The 17,774-nt window shown below is 44.3% G+C and overlaps 1 protein-coding gene across 8 annotated transcripts in view; it reads left to right on the top strand.

Annotated features, from left to right (window-relative positions):
* The window catches only part of zfhx3 (zinc finger homeobox 3), a 345,346-nt gene that overhangs the window by 261,109 nt on the left and 66,463 nt on the right, over positions 1-17,774 (top strand). The gene's annotated exons all lie outside the window — the stretch shown is intronic.

Here is a 17,774-nt window from a genome sequence, read left to right as displayed (position 1 = left end):
TCGCTCAAAGCCTACACTACATACACACCAACGCAATCTAACATACAACACCGTCATGTCTCCTTGTAGATGTGGCCTTTATTTATAATAAGTCCACTCCACTGTCAAGTGTTTGACTCTTAAAAAGTAAACAGGAAAAAAGTATTTAAACAATTCTATTACTTGACACTTTTGTATTGGCATCTCAGTGGATTGCAGTATGACCCCTTTTGGAAAGGCATGTGAGAAATGTGCTACTTCCAGCATGTTGTTTTAATCACTTTAAAAACTAAGGCAAAGTGGTCCATTTGACGCCCCTCATAAAGGCTGTCTATTTGAAAATAATCCAACATTATGAATGGCTGCTCAGAACCACTGGCACGACAGGCATGCTTCCTGTCCACAAAGTCTTGTGCTGAAATAACAGTAAAAGAGAGAAATCAATTTTCAGTGTTCTGTGAAAAGGGAAGGTGTGATGCAGGGTTCCTAGTGTGGCCATTAAAGCAGCCAGGGGACACAGGAGGTATTGAGGGGAGAATGTGTTTTTCGGCTTGCCAGTCTACGGTTACCGCAGGAACATTTTCAGATGGATGGGATATTTATAGATGCGTACAAATGAAAATATGCAATATAATCTGCATATGTGTTGAGTCAGTTGTGAGACAGCAGAAAAGCAAGATATCCTTATGCTTTCCCAGCTCATGGTCGTCCACTTCTGACCTTAGCTGCGAGACGTACTGGCCCACATTCCAATGACAGTCTCACATTAGACCAAAATAGAAAGGCACTGGCATACTCTGTCTCATCCTCACACCTTTGGAGGAAGACTTGCTTTGTCTCCCAGGATAGGGTACAGTTTATATTGCGTTCTCCTTGTGCTTTCCACTTTTCTTTGAGCCCAAACTGCAAAAACAGAAGCAGATTTTGTCCTCCTCTGTCTCTTTTTCTGCACAGGATTTTTTAAGAGAGAAGAGACATATGTCATAGTGCTGCTCAGGCTGTGGGGGATTAAATATGTACAACACATCCAGGCATGATCATTTTTTATGACTTAAGCCTCTTAAGATGGCTCCATATTTCTTAAAACCAATTGATCTTCCGAGTAAGAGCGTGTGCATTTGTCCAGAAATTACCTGCTCTCTCATCCCGAGACCACTGCAGCCTTCATCCCAGACACTGCTCAAAAACAGCCATGTTCAGTCACTGACATGAATCATTACAGTGTTTTATGACTCACATATGATTAGCAGACGACAAGTACATGGTTGTGAGGCCTCTTGGCAGCACTGGTTCCTCACTTGACAATGTCACAGTCTTCATACCATGTTGGATTTACGGTCCTGGTAGAGATACTGACGGGCAGAAACCCACAGCAGCCCACAAGCCTGTAAACCCAACTTGGTATATTATGCAAAGACAGAAAAAAAAGGAAAATCACCATTCATTTATTCCTCCCCAAAGAAATCTGATGCAAAAAGCACCATTTTTAACCTTTTTGGGGAGAAAATAAATCATCAAGTCAGCATAAACAGACTGTAAGATGTGGGAGATGCTTGGGACACTTCACCCAAATCAAACTGGTTTGCATTAAACAGGCCCTTTGTGTGCACAGCTCCATATAAATTGGAGCCTGTAATTACTGGAATTAAAAAGGAAGGTTTAAACTGAGGGCTAAGCTGGATGGGATAATTTGAGAGTCTGTGGTATGCGGCCCATATTAGGGCTTTCTAAAAATATCACCCCCACCACCCCATGTATTGGAATGTTCCAAAAGACCACAGAAAGATCCAGCTAGTCATCCTGACCGCATGGACCACCACACAGTGGGGGGTGATGCTGTCTTCCCTTATGAACTCTGTTTCTCAGTTGAAAGATACCCACTCTGAGCGCCTCATTTTCTGCCAGCGCACTCCTGTGCTCCGAAGCTAACTTTCACCTCCTCTTTTTCCCGTGGACCAGAGGGTTTTTAAGTGGCACCGATGACAGCACGATGGTCACCCATCTGCAGTGAGAATGGTCACTCCTAAACACAAACAGATGGTTTCGGTGGCCGAATCCAGATAACCCCAATGTTAGTTTAGTGTGCATGTTTTTAGAGTATTTAGCTTTCCCCTGAGAATCTTTCTTCATTTAGAAAGAAAAGCTTCCATTCTCATTTTACAGTCAGCCACGTTCATAATATGTGAATATGATATCCTCTCTACCAGGAGCAGTGGGCCTAAAGGCTTGGCTGTGCGTTAGTGTGGAGGTGAGATGAGTGGAACTAATCCAGCTCCCAGGCCCTGGCTGCCCTGGCCAGACAGAATGGGTGGGGCCTGATCAGGCCCAGCCACAGGCCTCAACTTCCAGTCAAGGGTTGGGGGAAAGGGGAGGAGCCCGGTGGGTTAGCTGGCTACCTTCCTTGTCTCGGGGGCCGGTGCAATCGGCGGTAATTGAGATTGATTGGATGTTATTTTTCCTCTTGCAAATGTAGTCCATTAGCTTGGCACATGCATAATCAGTTTAGAGCGCAGTTAGCCGAATGTAATCATGTTCCTCGGTGTCTGCTAGCACAAAATCCACTCCAGATGCCGCTTGGCCATGGAAAGAAAGGGAGAAAGTGCCGTCACTATCAGACAGGGAATCTTTAACCAAGAAAGTCCTGACACCCCTCCCTCTGTCCTTGTCCCGCTCCAGTGAGCACACACATAACTGTACAAACTTTTCACCAATCTCTCTCTGACACAGTCGCATCTGCCTGTCTGTTCTTCACCGATGAGAAACAGGGCTTTTGATCATATGTTCTGCACTTTTAACTCCACTAACACATTATTAAGTGGAGCCCAGCGGCTGGCCCATTAACAAATACAAATACATCTGTATCTTGGATGGAGTTACTGCTCTTATTTTACCCTTCAGTGCAATCCAAAAGAATCAGTGAACATGGAGGAGCAGAAAATGTCTGCACTCTGCAGAGAGCAAATAATCACATTGAAACATAAGAGAAGAGAAGAGGTAGTAACGTAAATGAAGAGATTAGTGGTTACGCGAAAAGGCATTAAGATTGTACTCAGTAGAAGCATTGGCTTCTCAGACTCAGGAATGCAAGTTGAGATGACCTCTCACCATTAATGATCATAACAGCCAGGACTTACTCCAATCCTCTTGGACTACACAATAGTTTGTGTGGTGCAACCGCAAATAAGTTTTAGTGGTATTCATGCCTAAGAAAAATACGTCAGTTTTGCAATCAAAGACAGCTAAAAAGTGTGTTTTGGACCGATGCAGGAGATCAGTCCTGCTGACTCAGACTTACAGCAAGTGCCCTCTAGATGACAGGATGGCTGATTTTTTTTTCAGCACAAATGAGTTTTCAGACTTTTAAACACTGAAACATCGTCTATCACTCTTAGGACCGTGTAGGGACTTCATGTGTAATAGCTCACCCTGGCTCCCATTTTTTTTTTTTTTAAGGATTTCTTAATCATTCTTGATATTTTTCGGTGGGAAAACGAACAAGCACACTCTGGTCAACACCAAGACATAAATTACAGCAGGTATTGTGAGATGTCCTCTGGCAGAATGACGTCTAGCGGGCGCCTGGCCTTACCCACTCACCCACCAGGCATTTCTAAGAAGAGGAGGGGTTGTGAGGAGGATGGAGAAACAGACAGGAGAGAGGGGATGGGGGGGGGTGACAGGAGGGTTGGAAGCATAGATACTCTGCTAATTATCATGGCTAGCCTATGATTGTTCAGTAATAGTGCTCAGTGGGAAAGGTTGCAGCAGTTCCAGGAAGAGCTGAGCTCTGATTTACTGGTACTACCGCTCTAATAAAGCGCTTGCTGCACATCCTGGGAGACAGCCCATTCTCTCCTTTCACATGCACAAGCGTGTGAAGACACACACACCCACACACCCACACCCACCCACACACACACACACACACACACACACACAGCAATCTCGCAATCTATAGTTCCAGCAGATGACAACATAGGGCTCATGAAATGTATCATTTTAATTGCTCATGGAGAACTTCTCATAATATGATTCTGTACAAGTGATGTACATGTGATCAGTGGCATAACATCACACTCAGGAAGTATTTAAATTCTGTATGAGTCCCTGTAGCACCTCCTCAGTCAGCACAGTCATGATCCTGAAGCCCCGTTATCCTCTTTGTGTCAGCGGTTGCCTGCAGGGTTTTGAACTCTAGTGTCGTTCCTCAGACACATCTCAGTTACTCTGAGTGGTGGGTTGAACAAGGGAGGAGTGGCATACGGCCGAAAATAAGGGTTCACTGTAGAGAGGGGCTTTGAGGCTAGAAAAGGGGGGCTAGTCGTGCTTAGTGTTTGGCGGTGTGTAAGAATTTCACAACTCTTCCAGCTCCCACCCCTTGAGAAGGCCAGGGAAAGGGTCGGGCTCTGACCCGTGGCACAGCTGCTGCTGCTGCTGCTGTTGCTGCTGAACGTATGTGCAACTGCCCTACTGTTGGTGTTGCTGGGATTTACAAAGTGACAGTGAGAGAAAGCAAAAGACAGGGAGCAGAAATCTGCTTGGACATGGGAGGCTGTTCTGCCTGGCTGTTTTTCAGTGGCTGTTTTCCACAATTGCCAGATTTAAAAGGGCCCAGAGCATTACAGACCAGGTTCTCAGTCCCATAGAGTAGGGGGGAGTCGAGAAAGGTTAGAGATGATGTGTTGTAAGTCGGATATCCTTGGTCATTGTGTTAATGATTGTTTGCTTTGATTTAAGTTTTTTGTTATTTTTGGACAAGAGCAGCAGAGCACGCTCCTGCTAATGTGCAAGGAAGCTGCTGGTCCTGTTATCGCTAGACCGATCAGTGAGAAAGTCAGACTGGTGTTTGAGGAAGGAAAGGAAAGAGGTATGGTGATCAGTTTTTGTAACAGGCGGTTCATCACAGTCCAAGGCAAAGATAAGTTCCACTTTGTGTACAGTCGGTGTTTTGTCATTATGGGCAGTGATGTATAGTGCAGGTATACAGTTTGTACCTCCCACCAGTTCCCCCCCTTTTTTTACAGACAGGAAGATCTTTACTGTAACACATCCCAGACTCTGTACTCCTCAGTCTCTTCTTCCTTGTCTCTTCTAAATTGATAAACATAACAATTACTCTTCACCCACAAAACAAACCAGTTTAGATAGTGAACCAGTGGGTGGTCCTGACTGGGGATCTGTTTAAGGTTAAATATCCTGAATCCAATCATGCTGGAACACTAAACATTCTCCACGGTCAATCCACTGTCTGCCTCCACCATCGGACTCTCTCCATTCTCTTGTCCTCGGCTGGTAAGAATTGCCTTGCTCCTCGCTTAAGAGGAAAAGCAGAGTTAACGTTATTGTCTACACACTGATTCTCTTATGAATTCAACAGGAGAAGACACATAAAGCTTTCCAGGCTTAATTTTTTCACTGAATTTCTTTATTATAACGGTAAAATGAATTCCTGGGAGATGTGGGTATTATTGAGAGGACAATTGCATCTTGGAGAAACGTCGTCCTGCACAGACTGGAGGGTCTCTGTATCTAATCTGTGTTACACTTCTGCTCTGACTGGCTCTACTGTATCTCGTCAAGATGAGATTATAGTCCCATGCCTGTCTTTTTACCACAGCCACTGCAAAGAGATAGTGTCCCTCTTGCTTTGTCTTTAAAATGACCTGTTTGGGCGTCTGTAATCAGCGACCTCCACAGTTTCCTGTGAACTCATTATGTATTTGGTAGTCAAACTGCAGTAAAATGAATCACCCTGTAGGCTGAGTGTCATGATATTTACATGTACACAAATAACTCAATTACTGTGAATACCCACATTGAAGTGATTGATGAGGGCATTTTTCATATTTTTCACTAGCCAAACATAGGTTTCTTGTGTCTGCGTTTATGCTGTTCTTTACAAAATCTCTGTTCTACAGAGTATCTTAAAGTAAGCTCTAGTTATTTGTTGTAAGTTGAAGGCTGCTGCATGTGATTCAAAGCAATGGAAGACACCAGACCTAACTGCTCATATACTTGGCTGTGTTTGGAGTGCATGCAAACACACTGTGGTGCGATCATGGCTTGGAAGAGGCGCCCCAAAGGCATTTTTTGCCCGACTGGTCAGTACATCTGGAGACCTATTCGCCGCTGCACCTGAAAGACTAACAGTGGCAATTGACAGGTAAACACTGCTTGATGAGGCCAGATGTAGGCTCCTGTGAATCTATGTAGCTGCTAAGCTGAAGAGATGGAGAGAGTGAGGCTGGCAGGCTTACCGGCTCTGTGCCATCAATACATCAGTGGCTAAGCCACCAGATTAATGGCCTCCGAGTGGTCAGGGCCACAAAACTACTCTGCTCTTAGGTCTGTGTTCAGTGGAGCTGTACATGAAAGCAAGGTAGGGTGAAGAGACAGATGAGGAGAGGGGAGGAGGTCTTAGGTACCAGGATGAGCACACAGGGACCTCTATTCTGTTTGGGTTTGGCCTACAGAGTAGAGTCATGGGACAGATAAATTTTACAGAATGATGGATATGTAGCCCCGGCTGTTGTTTCATTCCCTGTGCCTTGTAATCTTCCACATGCAAGACCAAAGGGATGTTTGAGTGGCTGAGCGCTGTATTATAAACAGGATTATATTATTTTTATATACATATATTCGTAATTCAGTTTCCAAACACAACATATACTTGATTCGACAGCTCTCGATGTAATTGCACAAACAGTTGGCTTTGTTTGTTGGAAGGCAGCCGGATTCAAACCCATGTCTGATTTACAGTACTGCAGCCATTTAAGCGGCTCCTACAGTAAGTGTGCAGAGCATGTGCTGCCTTTGTGTTAGCCCGGTTTTTCTATGTTTTAACAAATCTGCCCCTAAGGTCTTTCCATTTTGCTGTGCATCGATTACTGTTGGATTGCAGAACTTCAGCAATTTCTCGCCTGGATTTCATTGGCTGTTTTGTTGTTAGTGATGGGTCAGAGAGATGCCGATGCCTGCGAGCGTGCTCTCCTCAAAGCAGTCTAATTTTGGACGGGTTATGTACCGCAAAGTCTAACATAAAGCACTCCGCGTACTGAAGTCCACCTCCCCTCTCTGTGACCACCGTCGAGGCCTGAGAAAAATTAACTGTCCTCAAGTTTCCTGAGGACCATTTTCTGGGCAGAATTTTTATTTGAAACAGTGGGGCCTCAGAGGCCATTTCTATAGCGCGGAGAGAGAAAAGCCTTCCCTTCCCGAACGTCACGGCACTGGTTGTCCATCCATGTTTAGCCTAATTGCTGTGCGCTGGAGTTCAGGGTAAGAACTGGGAGCTGTAAATCTATCAGTGTTATGCAGACAATGTTTTCTCCAGATGTAGAAAGAAAAGATTTCATCCTTTTGTAATTAAGCGGTGCAGCCCAGGGTGTCATGCGGTTTTTATTGGGGGCCCTGGAACAGATCGTTTTGCACCTTGTTTTCTCATCATGCCTTTTATTCTTCAACACAAAAGACGGAAAGATAAAAAAATGAAAAAGTAGCGGAGAATAGAATCTCTTGTTTAAATCGTAATATGGAAATTACTCGGTAGTGATGTAAGAGGTAGCGATGGGGAGCGCGGGGTGGAGGCACAAAGGGGACAAAGGCGTAGTCATGGAACCAAGGCAATTACATCGTTCCCCAGATGAAGAATATCAGAAAAACTTTCTTTTTTAACCCCAGGAATGTTCCCAAATGTTATCTTTCCCACGGGTGCCGTCTTCTACACCTGTGTTCTACTTTAAACTCGCTGCTGGAATACGGGGAGAGAGGGGGAGTGAGTTGAGGGGAAAAGTGATAGTGAGTGAAAGAGAGGGAGACAGCTTTAAGAGTTGGGGACAAGAATGCTCTTCAGCTTCTCAAGGGCACCGATACTTTATGGCCTTCACATTCCTCCATGACAAACTGATGCCCAGAATAGACAGAGTGGTGTTGGGGAAAAAAAAGATTTAACTACCATGCCTTAAAGACCCACCCCAACATATCATCTCTGCTCCTTTGCTCACCTTCATCTCGCCTTGCTCCGTTTATGTGGCAAACCTCAGGGTCACGCCGTCTCTCTCTTTTTTTTTTTTTTTACTAGCGAGGGCTTGTGGAGGCAACAGACTGAAGTGCGGGCTTTTGTTCAGCATAAGCAGTTTCACACATTTGCGTTTTATAAAGTCCTTTTCAATCTCCTGTTGATTTACAGAGGCCTCTTTCCTCTGAGATCTCTTCAGACGGCAGGGGGAAGTCTCCGTGGCTGCCGAACTCCTCGGCTCACTCCCAGATCATATACCGTCATCCCTCACCGCCTTCACTGCGAGACCCGCAAACTCCTTTTTTATAATGTCACCACATTCAATCAACACTAGCCCTAAAATTAAGGGCTGCTGAATAATTCAAACTTGGATCCTTCCTTCAGATGGCCCATCTCTGTCACCAGATAGGAATTTCCTTAATTTATGCTTGTTAGGTTGGAATAGTCATGTTGAAATAATTTGAACCATAAGGGCCGTCTGCGCTGCTACTGTTTAAATGAGAACTCTGGGAGCCGTTAAAGTTTGAACATGAAATTGTGAGATCTGGAATGCAAATTATTATTCAAATGATCAATGTATTAATTTGCATGCTAAGAGACGTGAGGGAGAGAGAGCAAGAAAGGCAGAGAGACAGAGAGAGCGACAGAGAGACAGAGAGAGAGAGAGAGAGAGAGAGAGAGAGAGAGAGAGAGAGAGCATCTTAATAAGTTCTGTAAAGCAAAGTATTTTATTATTTGTTGATGTTCCAGGAGTGAGGGCGTATTAATTTTGCAGTTGGGAGTCCCAGTGAGATCCAAATTTCTTTCTCGCTTTCTTTCTGTCTCTCTCTCTCTCTCTCTCTCCCTCTCTCTCTCTCTCATACAGACACACACGCACACACACACCTATCTGTCATACACACATCATCATCACCACATGCACTAAAAACTTGTGCTTTTATGCGCACTGATATTCAGAAACACCTTCCTGCTTGTCACAGCATCTGAAGATTACAGCAGATGTTTAGATGACTCTGTCCTTGCTCCCATATCAATCGTTTTTACCCTTTAATTTCTAATATATTTATTTTTAATTTCCATGACAAATGCAAAGCCTTTCCATTCACCCTAATGCAGATAGTTCCGTCGCCCAGTTTTTTTCTTTTTTTTGCAATCAATTCCCTTTGAACTTCTAAAGAGATGAAATGTCAAAATGTCTAGAGTTATGGGATATTAAGTAGACTTAAACCATAGACTTAAGCCTTATGCAGTTGAAACTGGTTGGATGAGGAGCCAAATAAAAGGCAAACCCTTCCGAACACGAAATTACTGGGGAAAAAAAAAAAAAAACCTGAGAGTTGGGGACCTGCTGTTTGTGCGTTGATTTCCTAACCATCTTCTCTCGCACATCAAATGGAGCTTATCATTCAATTTTCCTCAGTTTGCAACTTTTTCTCCTGGCGCAGTTTCTGGTCTGAGCTTTCATTACAGACAGGCTGGGTGAAAAAGGACGGAGCAATTTGGTGATAGGTCTTGTGGTGTTTAGGATTATCTTTGATCTTGGGGGATTCTTTGAGTGGTCCTTTTTAGATCAGGAGTGGTTTGTGACAGAATAGCCTGTAAAGTAAGGTCTGAGACTGAAATGTCGGGCTAGCATAGAGAAAAGAGAAAAACATGTGTTGTGAATTTCATTGTAATAATTTATAATTGAGGGACTGAGTCAGAATACTGACCATGATATGTGCGTGTAGTTAAGAGAGATCAGTCCCTACATCTGGAAGGGAGGTTAGGGGCTTTTTTAGATGAGAGTTACAGCATTGCAGTATTCCCAGTATTCAACTTAACTTTTAAATCATTAAACATGATGAAGCCATCTCCACAAAGTCAGGGGTTTATATACGAAAATCAAACACCATCTGCCATCTCTGATCAGAAGCAACAGCCATCAGGCCAGGGTTACCAAGGCAGAACAGGAAAAGCCATTAACTGCCAATCACTGCATCGATCGACAAGCCAGTCCACCACCACTACCACCCCCTCTCTACCCCCGCCCGCCCCTGCCCACAGACACATACATACACACAGACACACACGCACACACAGTTCATCAGCTTTTACTGTACAGTGCACACACACATGCACATAGCCTTGCATGAACCGCTATCTTTTTTGTGCACCCGCACTACGTGATTGGTAACATTTGGCGGAGTTTGTCTCTTTTGCCTGCTTGAACCACGTTATCTTTTAAATTATCTCGAGTCTAGATTGCAGGATCAACATTCTGTTCAGTTTAGATAAAGGTTGTCTGACTTCTTTTTTTTTTTTTCCTTTTTATTGGCTCAGTAAACCCAATGTGTTACTTGAAGGACAGTCGAGATGCCGCTCAAAAGATATTTCCTTGTGAGCAGAGGGTTTGTAATCTCCTCATTACTGAAATGCATCTCAGTAAAGTCCATTGCCCTGTCAGAAAGAGAGTCGACAGTCCATTCTGCATCGTCCCCCTCCACAATTTTTGGAGTCAACCCTCAGATAAAAAGGAAACTTATAGTCAGTGAGGGGTAAAAAGGAGAGAAAAAACAAGATTGATTTTTTTTTTCTTTTCCTCTATTTTCAATGGTGTCGCTAGAACTGAGAGTCATTAGAAGAATATTTACCTACTTCCCAATTTAATAGAGATGCTGTATATCGGAGTGATCTGGCTCAGAGGTCAGGGCTGGGGGGAGCAATTAAAGCGTATGGATCTAGAAGCTCCTGGCCTGTCCCATTGTGTGTGTTGTTGGCAGAAATAGATAGGTGAGCTAAAAGGAAGGCAGAGGCAATATGTATTGAACATGGCCGTATTAATTAATTGATCTTTGTTACTGATGAACTAGTGATGCATTAGACAGGGGCACGAATACATCGACGTGCCTGGCTTTGCAATGCACTCACGCTCACTACAGCTATAACACATGATTTCATACAAATTATATGGACTATGAGGAGTTCATAAGTGGTGCTGAAACAGTCTCAATATAATACTGATTGCTCTATATGACCTACACAAGCAAATGACTCCATCTGTGAGAAGACTGTTTCTACATAGTTTTTCCTTTTACGTTCTCAGAAACGTTATTATTATTATTACACAACCGAATCTCTTAGCTATAGGCTGAATGTTAACTGACATTGGTGTATGAAAGGCACTAAAACATATCAATTATGTAGCCTTATTGCTGTGTGTCCTGCAAACAGGTGTGTTTTAAATGTAGCTTTCAAAACATATTTTGTCCTTCTTTCACTCACTTCCAGAACTGTTGCACATGCTAGCCAGATAACGATCTTATATTACACAAGGCTGTAATAAAGATGAGGTTCCTACCACTTTTGTCCACAGGGGCCGCCAGAATCAACAAAAGTAAAAGTTCCTTGTAGCTGCTTTAAACCAGTGCCCAGTAATATATGCTCATCTGTGCCGTTGGCATTGTTTCTTTATAGTTTTCTCTTTTATTTGTACTAAATGCGCTGGCTTTTCTTTCGCTGGGTTTGGATAGGTCAGCCTACTCCAGGGCCACACAATAGCCAGAGACAGAACAGATATGATGGATGTGGCCTGGGGCCTATGCACTCGCTCTGCGTCTGTGGTGGCCTCATCCACACATCAGCCACAGGCGGAGGGGAGGGAACGTGGTGGGGAGGGAGGGGAAGGAGGGCAGAGATACAAACCAGACCAGCCATTTTCCTCGTTCCGCTCATAAATATTTGTGTGGCTGATTTATAAACAGTGGAGCAAGAGAAGAGATCAAAGTGAACTGTAACGCTTATATAAAACTGGGGCTTTTTCACGACACTGCCCTACACACCGTGCTCGTACCTATTAAAGACAAAGCCATATATCAAGAGGCATATTGGCAAGAGTTCTGACTGGCAGCTTGCACTTTGGAGAGCGGTCTTCCCCCATTCTCGCGAGTCTAGTTCTTATAGCATTCAGGGTTCTCAAACACTAGTTAAAGGCCATCAGTAAGTGTTGTCGCTAAAAGTCAACCTGCTCCCAGCCCGTGTAAGCTGTCGGTGGCGTCTTCAGCGGATTTATAAATGGCTGTAGTGATGCCAGCCAGCCATATTAAAACACAGCAATGCAGTGAGGAGTCACTGTGTCCTGGTGGCGGTAGTAGTAGTGGTGTAGTAGCGTTCGTCACAGTAGACAGCTGCACACGACGCTGATTCAGGCAACCAGCTGGCTAGACGCAACACAAAGGCCAAGCCTCCTGTACGGCAGAGAGGAGGGATTAGGGTGGGGTGAGACAGTGTGTGTGTGTGTGTGTGTGTGTGTGCGCGCGTGTGTGTGTGTGTGTGTGTGTGTGTGTGTGTATGTGTTTATGTGTGTGTATACTGTATAAATGTGTGTGTTTGTTGGAGTAGAGTGCAGTCTGTCTTTGCATGTGTCCCAGTACACACACACACACACACACACACACACACACACACACACACACACACACACACACACACACATCCACTGGCCCTACTAGGAGCAGAGCAGACATTCCACACCTCCAAGCTGTGTTTACTTCACGCAGTCATACACACACACATATATCTGTCACCCTCAGCCGTTCGTTCCTGGCCTGGGTGCAAATGTCGGGGGAGTGAAAGGTGGTCTGGCCCTCTCCCTGATTGTACAGAACCATTCTAGCCAGCAGATGCAGAGGAGCGTCATGAAGATGGCTGCTCGCTGACCTCTGTGGGAGGGAGAGTAGCACAGGGAATGGGAGAGAAAAGAAGGGCCTTTTTTTTCAATGGGGATTCTCCCCTTTGTCCACCAGCAGGACAGGGTGTGCTCAGTGTGGTGAGGCCTGGGAGAGTTGCTGCTGAACAGCCCGCCTCTCTGTCGGTCTGTGTGTGTGTGTGTGTGTGCGCGCGTGTGCCTGGAGACATCTGCTTTGCTAACTGTGGGAACACAGTGGCATTATTTTGTTAGGCATGACACCTAGCGCTTACATAACACGCAAGTTCAGGTTTCTGTTTGAAGTTTCAAAGTTGGAATTTAAAAGCAAAGATTTAAAAATTTGGTTATTTTTTTATTTTATGTACAGCCAATGGAAAAGAGAATCCAGATCTGTTTCCACAGTCTCCTTCAGCTGTGTATGCATGCTATGTATACCCCCCTCCACTTGTCTTATACGTTGCTGTCCTTCCTGAATTCTGCTGTATATGCTGTATAAAGTGTGCAATCAGGTAGGCCAGTATTGTAGGAGGCTTTGAGAGAGAGCAGACTGCAGATTGTCTTACTCTCGGTTTGTCTGCGATTCTGTGCAGGGAGTTCAAAGTCCTGCTGAACATCAGAGCGCTGATGCTGAGTGAGGCTGACTAGCTGCAGCCTGTGGTCTGGGAAGGGTTACTGAATTATTACTGATGGTTTCAGGGGTAACTGTCCGACCACAGGACTGGGGAATATTAATCATTTATTTGATTGTCCGCATGTGCTGATTAATCAATTTGAGTAGGATCTGCAGGATTAACTACCCTATTATTCCCCTGTAAGAACAGATAAGAGATACGGCTTTAAAATATCATATTCCATTTATCATTTATTTTTAGGTCCCTGCTGATGAGGGTGAAATAAAAACTGAGGTGAGATTAGGCAGAACAGCAACATGGGGAAAGTGTTGGGGGAGGAGGATAAGAGAAAGAGGGATGAGGCAAGAGGAAAAATCTCTTAACTGCAGATTTTAGTACTTCACAGGATGAGGCGGGGGGAGAGATTCAGCTTTGTGGCACAGAAAACCAAGTTGTGCAGCTGGGAGTAAGAGAGCTGAGAGAAAAAAAAGGGGGGTGGAGAGACGAGAGGAACAGGAAGTTGATGAGAAAGTGATAGCTGTCTCCACCTGGAGTAGAGCCTGAGCTGTGTGTTAAAAGGGAAGGCAAAGCACGAGAAAGGAGGGCGCTGCTGCAGTTGTTGAGTCCTATCATGTACTCTGGTTTTAGGTAAGTTTGGCTCTCATACCAAGTGTAGCTAGCTAAACTGATCCAACAGTGGCTCTATTCCTGTTTACCCCACTCACTATCTGTTCAGTCTATAAATTCTCAATCCGCCAACTGTTTAATGTGTTATGTCATGTGGTAATGCCTTTGATTCCAACATGCCTCCGTTTGTAAATACAAGAGGCACTCAAAAGGCTGTGGTTTCTTTACAAGCATGGCGCCCCCGGCGCTTTGGTTGGGAATGCATTGAGAGGGAGAAGGACTGAAAGAGTAAGGGAGGGAGTGAGAGGTGGTTAGAAACTGTATACACTTCCCGTTGCTCGTCTGCCAACCCCTCTCCCCGCTGCCTCTGGTTGTGCAGGCAGGCAGGCATGCAGGCAGTGTGTGAGAAATGTGAGAGGGAGGAGTGTATCCTCTCTTCTGGCTGAACATGGCTCCGTAATTATGCACTTTTCAGCAGGTTTTTACCTTTAACACTTTCCTCCCGGGGTTGAGATTAGTGCTCACCATGCTTGATTTACTGCACAATTACTGAACAAGAGCTCTATGTAATCAATAAACAGGAAGGGGAAAAGTGGTAGTCTTTGAAGTATAGTTTGAGATTTTTTGCACGATTGAGCAGTGTATATGGTGCAGCCAGGAAGGGCCGCTTGGCCGCGATGCCAGCCTGTGAAATATCTATTATATCTGGCACGCCCTCTTTGCTTTACCAGCTCTCTAAGCCTCTTTACAGTGCTCGACTACTGGAGTGGAAAATGACATCTTTTTTTTTTTTTTCCTGACCGTTGCTTAACACAAAGGTCAGTAACAAATTGTCTAATAAGGACATTCCTCCAAAACATTAGATTAAAATCACAAGTTGTCCTATAAAATTGGAGCCTAATGTGATCTTAAAACTTACGTGCACAAGTTACATGAGAAAAGATACAAAGCACTCTTGTGTGGTAGCATGCAATGCCCTGTATTAAATGTCCCCAAATGGGCAGCCAGCACAATGACCTCCATGATGACACTTGCTAATGGCATGAGCGGTTATTTTAGGAAGCTCCGCTGGCTGGCCATCGCAAGTCTTTCTAGGGGCTTTGTAAAGCTTTTTTTTTTTTTTGCGCCAGCATGACCAAAGCAATAGTCCTCTTCCAATTAGTCTGGTCTGTGTTTGATTTTTGGTGATGACAACTATATTTCAGCTGCAATTATGCTGCACTGGGAATGATGAGGGGTTAGGTTATTGATCCTCAATTGATCATCCTGATCAATGAGCACTTTTGTTTCTCTTTTATGGAAAGTGCATTTATGTTTTTTTCCTTTTGCTAATGAGCAGGCCCAACAGAATGACCCTGTAAAAAAATCTGTGTTAGCGAGGCCCATATGTGTTAGTGATCGAGTTGGCTATGCTCATGGGAAGCCGCACAGAGCACCATTTTTCAACAGAAGTGCGTTACCTCCCTGTGGGTTTAGGTCAAAGGCTACAATCGGTCTTAGGAAGAAAAGAAAAATCTAAATTTGCCACAACAGCTGTGTATTTACTTCATTTTAATTACAGGCTTCCGATTGAAAAAGGCAACCATTTAAAGACCAGAGTGATGTATGTTGTGATTTTTCTTTTATTGCACAACAACCCTGACACTCTAAGTAATCCAAATTAAGGAAGCAATGGTATTTTGTCTTAACACTTAAACCATCTAGTTTTGAATCTCTAGTTTATAGTGAACCCAAAAAGTGCAGTGTCAGGGCTTTGCTCATTGAAGTTGCAGGTTTTTAGTTACCTGGTACTGAAGAGTTGACAGGTGAAACTGGTGGGTGTCTGGTGTATGAATTGCTTGAAGAACCCTCCACAGCAGTTTCACTCCAACAAGGTACTTCATGTACCATGGAAATAAGCCCACATATAGACCCACTCTGTATATTCACCTCCACTCAACCCCACTCCACCCCATTAATTTTCATTTTAAGAAGAGGACCTCTCGAAGGCCATGTTGCTCCTTTTGTCAGCGCGATGCTGCTAATAAAGATAGCTGCATAAGACTGGGTTAAATATTGACACTGGCTGAGCACATCATCACTGTTTTTAATTAGCTGGTGTCTCCAGCGAGCTTGTGCGAGGGCAGTGCATGAACAACTAAACATTTCCCCTTATGGGATCTCAAACATCCTCTCCCTAAAATACACACTGAATTTTACATAAAAATAAGGGATACAGGATAGTGGGGAAACATACAGTGTTACAGCTATCACAGCCTTATTGCGTAGCCTGAAGCAGCAACCAATTATCTGGTAATGAAATATTTACACTACCAAACTGAGAACGCCAGAGGTGAAAGCTAGATAATACTGGCCCGAGGAGACTGTATTCTGTGTCTCCTCTCTGGCGTTACGTCAGCGAAAAAGGTGGAACAGGAGATCAGCTAATGACAATAGGCTTAGTAGGAAGAGCGTGGGCAGCCCTGCAGTTCAGAAAGCGTGGCTTTTGGTCACTCGAACCGCTGTGGGCACATTTAAGGGTTCTTTCTGGGTCATAGTAGCACAGCAAGGCGGGAGGGAGGACACATTATCGTAACACAGACTCTCTAGAGGGCCACGTCAGACATGTTAAGTTTTACCTCCTGAGTTCTCTTGACTTCTGACGGCTACTCCCTCACAATGATGTGGCAATGAATCTGCATTCACGGCAGAGTGCGATGTTTGTTCTTGAGGACTAATTGTGTTTGGGTAATGTTCCTGCTCTGAATTTAATTCTCACTGACTGCATTAATCATTACAAGTGGTGTTTGCCTGTATCTTAATCCAACACCCCCCGCCCCAACATCCCCCGTCTGCCTGGCTCCTATAGGGCTGGTTCACCTCACCCTCTGCAAACTCTTTCTCATCCTTCGTTCCCTTTTCTAACGAGCCTTTCACTGCCCACATTCGCTGTAGCTCCGCAAGGCCGTGCTGCCATTGTCTGGCTGGCAAGTGACAAATGAGAGGCAGTGAGGTGTTGGAGACTCTTGTCAGCTGTGTGGGTGCAGGGCTGCCTCTGCCTTTACCCTACTAACACAACAGTGACCTACAGTAGAGCTACGTCCAGCTCTAGGTAGTCAGTCATCTTGTTCTTATCTAGCATGCACACTCACTTCCATTAGCACCCCTGCACAGATCTCTTAAGACAACTGGTGTGGTGCTTTTCACACTACATTCCTAAAATTTCTTTTTTTTCTCTCTCTCTTAATCACATATAAGTCATAGACAGGATTCTGTTTGATAGGTAGCTTCAGGTGTCTGCAGCCTGACATCAGATATTGTTGTGGCTTGCATCGCAAACACTCACCCCTCACAGGAAGCTTGAAGAAGCTGTAAACTTTAAAACACGTAATCAGTACAAGACGTGTCACGCTAGGTGTGATGTCGGCCCAATTCCTTAGCCAGAGGACAGGGAGTGGTTTTTAGGGTAATGTTAGTGGCCTCTGGATGCAGTCATCTTTGTCTGCTTGTAAGTGATATTCTGGAGTAAGTTTAAAGCAGGTGTGTTTCTTTTTCATAGACCTGCTCGTTTTAAATCTTTTTGTAGCCTTTTTAGGAGATAGAGATAGTCCTTTCTTATGTGACATCACAGCCAAGTCTTTCCCTTCCCAATATCACCAGTTAGGATTGTGCTAAGAGTTGTAGCAAAATGCTGATGCCACAAGCAATTAGTAAAACTCCAAATCTGATCATCTCTGCCTGCTGCTCGCCTCATGTTTTGCAGAATTGAAAATAAAGAAAAATGTTCTTCCCCAGCCTTGAACAAGTAATTATTGTCGCCGCTGTCCAAAATGGAGGGTTGTGATGTTGACACAGTGCTGTGGGTAATGGAGAG

The sequence above is a fragment of the Acanthopagrus latus genome, chromosome 4 (assembly GCF_904848185.1).
Source record: "Acanthopagrus latus isolate v.2019 chromosome 4, fAcaLat1.1, whole genome shotgun sequence".
Taxonomy (NCBI): domain Eukaryota; kingdom Metazoa; phylum Chordata; class Actinopteri; order Spariformes; family Sparidae; genus Acanthopagrus; species Acanthopagrus latus.
Note: the sequence above shows the minus strand (reverse complement) of the source record. Positions and strands in the feature narration are given on the sequence as shown.